The sequence below is a fragment of the Oxyura jamaicensis genome, chromosome 12 (genome assembly GCF_011077185.1).
Source record: "Oxyura jamaicensis isolate SHBP4307 breed ruddy duck chromosome 12, BPBGC_Ojam_1.0, whole genome shotgun sequence".
In the NCBI taxonomy this organism is placed as follows: Eukaryota; Metazoa; Chordata; class Aves; order Anseriformes; family Anatidae; genus Oxyura; species Oxyura jamaicensis.
The window spans coordinates 21,352,411-21,359,164 of record NC_048904.1 but is presented as its reverse complement, the minus strand read 5'-3'; the positions used below and the strand labels follow the sequence as shown (position 1 = coordinate 21,359,164).

The 6,754-nt window shown below is 53.5% G+C and overlaps 1 protein-coding gene across 2 annotated transcripts in view; it reads left to right on the top strand.

The window, feature by feature from the left end:
* The first annotated feature begins 2,163 nt into the window (after positions 1 to 2,163).
* Positions 2,164 to 6,754, top strand: part of SRGAP3 (SLIT-ROBO Rho GTPase activating protein 3) — a 59,287-nt gene continuing 54,696 nt past the window's right edge. For both annotated transcript variants that reach the window (XM_035337465.1, XM_035337466.1), the window contains exon 1: positions 2,164 to 2,291. The gene's annotated coding sequence lies outside the window, so the exon portion shown is untranslated. The remainder of the gene's footprint in view (positions 2,292 to 6,754) is intronic.

Here is a 6,754-nt window from a genome sequence, read left to right as displayed (position 1 = left end):
GTGCCTCTGATGCCCAGATGACCAAGAGCTCCCTCGCTGCAGCCTCACTGAGATGCTGCGTGTTGCTGGCGTCTGACCTGCCTTGAATGACCGCTGCCAGAGAAGAGGAGACATCGTCGTGTCAGACACAAAGATCAGATGGGCAGCAGAAGCTCAGATCTGGGAAGAAAATAGGGAGAGGCAGGGAACTGAAAAGATTGGAGAAGTGTTGCTGATACTCTTTGTATTGCTGTGCATTGCCACAATTGTTAAGAGCTGTTCTAGAAACCACCTCAGGCTGTAATCCTCTATGACGAGAGAACTAGAGACCAAATTTGTGTTAAAAAAAAAAAAAATCTATATCAAACTTGCTCAGCAAAGCAGAGAGCTGTAAAGCAAGTCCTGTGTTGGCACCAGCAGGAGTGGGAATGTAAAATCCATATGGGATGTAATGAAATTTTCACTGACCTTGTGTGGGAAGGAAACTCTTGTCAGCAGGGGAATGTGAAGGTTTTAAAAATGTTTTGTTATGAAACTGGCACCTTTGTATCCTGGAGGAACGTAGCAGAGAGTTTTAGGAGGCTTAATCCACAGGCAGTTAGCCCTCGCCTCCCGAGCTCCAGTGGATGCCACCGCTCGCTGCCCAGGGCTTGGCTGCGGACGGGTGCGCGAGGACAGCGATGTGCACCCAGGCGTGCTTATCCAGGGAAGCCATTTCCGAGGAGCTCTGCGGATGACAGCACCGGCTTGCCATCTCTCATCCTGTCCCTGCTCGGCTGCAAAGCAAGGGGCTGTAGGAAGCCGGGGCTGCGTAGGTGGCCGTGAGGTGTCACAGCTCAGAGCAGGCTTTCTGATGACAGCTAAGCTGCAGTGCTGCGTACACGAGACCTTTCTGTAAAGCTTGGGCTGTTTTTCAGCAGCAATTGCAGCCCCAGCTACCAAGGATGGGACCAGCTTTCAGGTGTGACAACTGACTTGTGCGTTGTGGAGGCCCACTCAGCTTCTCCAGGCGTTGCGTTCCATCTCCGTAGCGAAACCAGGGCTAATATTGCCCCGTGGTGTTAAAGCATCCGTGCCCCCCACGCAGTGGAAGCAGCAGTGAAGAAGCACTCCAGGTGCCCCTGTGCTGCTCCTGCAGAGGAGCCCTGCAGCACCACAAGCCGCGTGTGGGCCAGGCTGCGGGGCAAAGCCCAGAGAGGTCGGCGTGTCCTCAGCGCTGGCTCTGTGCGGGAGCCCAGGGGGGATCCCACAGCGGGTGACTGATTAAATTTGGAGTTACCTTTTTGTTTTCAGCACGCTCATTATTTCCAAGGAGCTTTTGCTTTTAGGTGACCTTCATGCAGCCTGCAGCCTCCGGTCCCGTTCCTGCCGTTGTTAAATGACCCAGTAATGAGGTCGCTGCAGCCTTGCTCCTGCGGCTCTCTGAGCTCACCTGCCAGGCTCTGAGTAGCTCGGAGTTTGGTATGTGAAGGGATGTTGAAAAAGAACACGTTCTTAGCACAGCAGTTTTAACCTCCTCCACGTGGGATCCTTGCAAATTTAAAGAGCTCTGAATTGTCCATAAATTGTTTATGATTTCAGTCAGTGCTCTGCATGGTTATTACGTGAAACTTTGTCAATTCAGCATCCAGCATGGAGCAATGATTGCTGCTGTGCCACTGCAGCCCCCAGCTCTGCAGGGCGGGGGGTGAGGAGTGCCTTTATAGCACCCACCGGCTTTCTGCAGTTCGTTGTCGGCTCCTCGGCAGGCGTTCAGGTGACCAGCAAACAGTGCGCTGGTTTGTCAGTGAAGAATTTGGAGTTTCAGGTAGTAATAGACAAATTGAAGCATCGTTGTCTAGTTTCAAAAAGGCAGTTGAACAGCTCTGAGGGTCTGTGTACTTACGCAGCTGTTTACGTTGACGAACAAGTTTTTAGTATGAGACTGGTGAATGAAATTCTTCGGCTCTCACTTGGAAAAAAATCTGTTGACTGTAATAAGCCTTGCATTAAATCCGAGGCGCGTGAGGGAGCCTGCTCTAGCAATGCCTGTGAGATTTTCTCTAAGACAAGACAGACCATCCTTCTGTGAGTGTTTGTTGCTTATGCTGTCATTTCTTTTCCTCTTGTGTGCATTCAGAAATCCGCACGCAGCTGGTGGAGCAGTTCAAATGCCTGGAGCAGCAGTCGGAGTCACGCCTGCAGCTGCTGCAGGACCTGCAGGAGTTCTTCCGCAGGAAGGCTGAGATAGAGCTGGAGTACTCCCGGAGCCTGGAGAAGCTGGCTGAGCGGTTCTCCTCCAAGATACGCAGCTCCAGAGAGCACCAGTTCAAGTAAGCAGGCGTTTGCAGGAGCAGGGGGGGAGCAAAACCATGGGCCAGACACTGACTGGTTCAAGCGCTAGGTTTGATGGCTTTTCCAGGACTTTTGCTGCAGCAATACTGACCTGTGCTGCTTGAATTGGACTTGCTAGGTATGTCTTTGAGCAGTAGAACAAAAAATATGGATTAGGGGCTTGGAAGGAGTCGCGGCCCTTGTATTTTTTTTTTATGGCTTGAATTCAGTCATTGATTTGATTGTGTGAATAATGGTAGGCCCATTTCATAAACCCTGGTTTCTGTGCACAGTCCGATCTTTCACTGTCAGAACGCTTCACATTGCACATAGATCTGCTTACAGGTTCAGACTTGGAAGCAGCTTCTGGAAATCTAATTTATTACAGTTTTTTTGAAAACGAAATATGTATGCTTTCCATGTAAATATTTTAAAACAAAGCTTTGAAATAGGACGTATGAGTTGGATCTGGAATAGTGTGAAACTCAAACTGATGATGAAAATTACACAATCCATGAATGTGTGAACGTGTGCAAGTTTTCAAAAGCAGCCTCTCTTCAGTGTAACCACACTTTAAAGCTTGGCTAAAACGAGAGATCCAAAAAAAGGAAACTTGAGGCAGGCTCTGAGCCTGGAGGTGAGTGGGTTTTGCAGTGAGGATCCGGAGTCTGTGCTGCTGGTGGCTGGGACTCCTCCCAGCCACGCCACGGTTCTCTCGGAGGAGCTGGTCTCCTGCTCCCCTGTGGGCGTGCTCCCCGGGGCCTATCGGGGACGGCAGGCTGGGGTCTGCAGGACAAAGCTGTGTGCACACCCGTTCAGTTTAGCAGCCCCAAGCTCTTTGTCGGAGCTGCTGGCCGCGTTCCTTGTGAGGACCGGCCCTCCCTGGCTCTTCTGTGGGCAGGGGGATGCTGCTGGCAGCGAGCGGTGCCCTGGCCGTTGGGGTCTGGGTGCCAGCACCCCGCAGCAGCGCCTGCAGCACGGAGACTGGTGCTCCCTGTGGCTGGTTCCCCTGCAGCGCTTTGAAATTCCCTGCCTTTGTCTCCCCACTGACAGCTGCATCTGTAAGATATTCTTTCAACAGGGAGTGTGTCCTTTGCTGAAGATGAACTGGTATAATTCAACCCACTGCCCAACAACTACAGCCACTTTCCTAGAAAACCGAGATTTTTGCCTGTCGGATGCACTTAGCCTTGCTAGCCCCTGGCACTTTACGATCTCTCTAACCTCCTGTGATTATTTTTCCCCATTTTAGCCACGACGGCAGCAATTTCTGCTGTTACATTACTGAATCCTATTTATTCCATATTACTAAATCCCATTTAATCTGTTTACTCGGTCTCTCTAGTGAGCAAGGATTTACTGTTATCTTTTGCATGTCTGCTCAAACCGAATTGCCGTTCAGGTTCTCTCCTTTCTGCAGCTGACTGCTGCTTGCCAGCTGTGCGCTGCTGTCTCGTCCGTCAGGGATAACAGTCCTGGGGAAGGAGCTGTTGGTTCTGGGCTCAGGAAGTTGTCGTTCTTCGAAAGATGGGCACCTGCGAAGGCCACCTGTGTGTGCGCCTCCTGTCAGCTGAGAGCCGTATCAGGGCACTTCTGAGAGAGCTGCTGGCGTTGCTTACTTTACGTAAGATGCCAGGAAGGTGCCCTGCGCTGTGCAGCATCTGTGGGTGGCAGCGATTCTCCGCTTCTATAAAGCACCCAGGGCCCAGCGCTTTGCAGTGGTATTGGGTATTGGTCGTGTTAATAGGGTCAGCTGCATTTGTGCACGCTTCTGCCCAGTGCTCGGATGCCTCGCTCCATTTCAAGAGAGGGACACCAACATTTTCTTTCCAAAGCTCTCTGTACCTAGCTGTTAGCAGGTTCATCTGCAGCGTGTCCATCGCAGAGGAAGGCACTGCTCTGCCGCAGCACGTGCTCACTTGTCTCAGAGCGGAGCCCAAGCATAGCACACCCCACAGGAACATGTTGGCGTGACCAAAGGAAGCGGTGCAGGTGAAGTGTTGGCCATGAATCGTTTCAGCTGCCTTGTTTAGAGGGTCTCAGCGTGTTCCCCTCGCACAGGGATGTTCTGCTTGGCTTGTATCATTTTTGAAAAATGATACCTCCGACTTCCAGGCAGGCTGGGGTCTCGGATGCCCCTCGGATGCTCTCTCAGCAGAGCCAGGCGTGGACATACTCGCTCTCATGGGGCTCTGGCTCCGGGGCACTTCTGGATTTCCCAGCCCGACATGTGCTGCAGCTCATGGCAGTCTCTGTTTTCTGCAGCGTGGGCTGGATTAACGCGGCGGTAAATATTCAGCATACATGAATATTTTCATGTTGTGCACAGACACGTCATGTTAACATTGGATTTAAAACATTTTCTCCAGCACTGTTCAGCGGACTAAATGCGATGTAACAGATTGTGTGGCAAATGGGCTCTGTTCTGAAAGGAAAGTGACAGCTGTATTAATAGCACGAAGCGGAAAGAAGCAGCACAAGTCCCCTCCCTGGCAAAGCGTCGAAGGGATTACTCTCTCTCCGACTTCACTGGTTTATCTTAGGGAAGAGGAAGGTTTCCCATCTCGTCCAGACCAATGGATGGTGAGGAAAGGTGCGCCCCTGAATTACCAACCGGCTCTGGTTGCCTTCCAAGAGCCCTCCCTCTCCTAATGGCCACTAAGTGGCTTGCTGCTCTGCCCCAGCTGCTGCGAGCGGCCCCTGCCAGAGGCATGCCCGGGGCCAGGCTCCGTAGCGGGCGCTGCTCGGGGCCACGGAGCTGTGCAGCCACACGCATCTTCTCCCTGTGCAGAGCTCCACGGGCTGACACAGAAAGCGCATCCCAGGCCATTTCTTCTGGACCCCTACCACAGCTGGGAGCGGTTACAGGTACGCCTGCCTCAGCAGCTGAGTTAGCAGGGAGGTGCATTGCTGCAGGTCGGAGTTCACCTAGTCGGGTGCAGCAGTGATCGAGAGACGTGAGTTTGAGCAGGAATTGCCCTTCTGCAATGCCAGCCTGAGTCACTGGTGCTGGGGCAGGTGTGGGTTGGCTGGAGCCAGTTGTGCTGCAAGTCGTTATGCCAGGGTAATTAATTCACCGGTGTCTGGTGCCGTATCAGTGTTGTGGTTGGGACAAGTCCAGTGTTCAAAATGAAACTTGTCAAAGTGTTACAGATAAACGCGTGGCTGTAGTCTTACTTGTCTGAGATTCCAAAGGTTGGGGAAATTGTGCAACTGCTCTAAGACTTTGCCTTCTCCCAGACAGGTAGGGCAAGACCTAGCCACCAGGTTCAGTGACAACGATCACATTGTCTTGTGTGTTTAGCTTCAAGGCTGTTTACTTCTGGGATAATGCACAGCTTACTGTATGCATCTAGTCAGGATGCAATGTACTGTCTAATCTGTTACCAGACCTTTCCCCTCCCGCCCTCAGCGTAAGCCTGCCGTTCAAGTTGCCATCATTCATCATTTGTTGTCACTAATCAAGTGAAGCGTGAAGCTCAGGATAGGTTCACACATTGCTGTTTTGCCTCCCTGGCACAGATGCTGCTGGCTGGGTGCACGTACCAGGAGAGGGAAGAGGTCCGAAGGCAGGATCCGTGTGGTTGGGTGCCCCGATGCTGGCTGTCCCCCAGTGCTGGCCGTCCCTCCGCCCTGCATGGTGACAGTGGCAGGGTCCTGCTGCGGCTGCCTGGAGCGCGGAGCGCTGCCTGCAAGAGGCAGGGTCGGCTCCAGCCCCGCGCTCTGGTCCAGGACCGGCGGCGGTGTTCTCGTTGCAGGGTGCCACGTCCTGGCTCCCAGCCCGGCAGGAGTGGGTGGGTGCGTGTGTGATCTGGGGCTGACTTGCACGTTTTTTAGGTCCTCAGACCTGTTGCCCAGAGCATGCACACCGTGTTGCTGTGACGTTGCTGGTCAGCCTTTTGCAGGCCGCACCTTTTCCAAGCAGGGTTCTGGAGCTGCAGAACAGAAAGCTCAGCAGGTGAGCGGGATCCCCTTTGCCGAGGTAGGGCAGATTGTATCCAGAGGTGCACACATTTCTTCTGTTGAGTGGGGTGAAGTGCAGGGCTGTGCCCAGGGTGAGCATCAGAGCATCCATCTCCTCTGCGCTAAGGCCTCTGTCCTGCCCTGGAAGCCGAAGGAGGCTAGTAGGCAAGGATGAAGCCTAGGGCAGCAGGTGTGCATTCCTTGGCTTGATCAAAACCCTTGTGTGTTGTACTTAGAGTGGGGCAATGCCTGCACGCATCCCTGTGTCCTGAGCTGGGGAGGCTGCTCGGGAGCTTTGGTCCTGCAGTACTGCGAGGTGGGTGCTGGCAGAGAGCTGGTGCCTGTGAGGCCAGGCCCTGAGCTGGGTTTGTGGCTGGCAGCTGCGCCGTGCAGCCTGCGCCGCAGGGACCCGAGGGGCTGGCGGCCAGGACGCAGGGGCTTGGACGGAGATGCAGGGCTGTGCCTTGCAGCCAGTGTCACCTCCGCTTTGCCGCGTGGT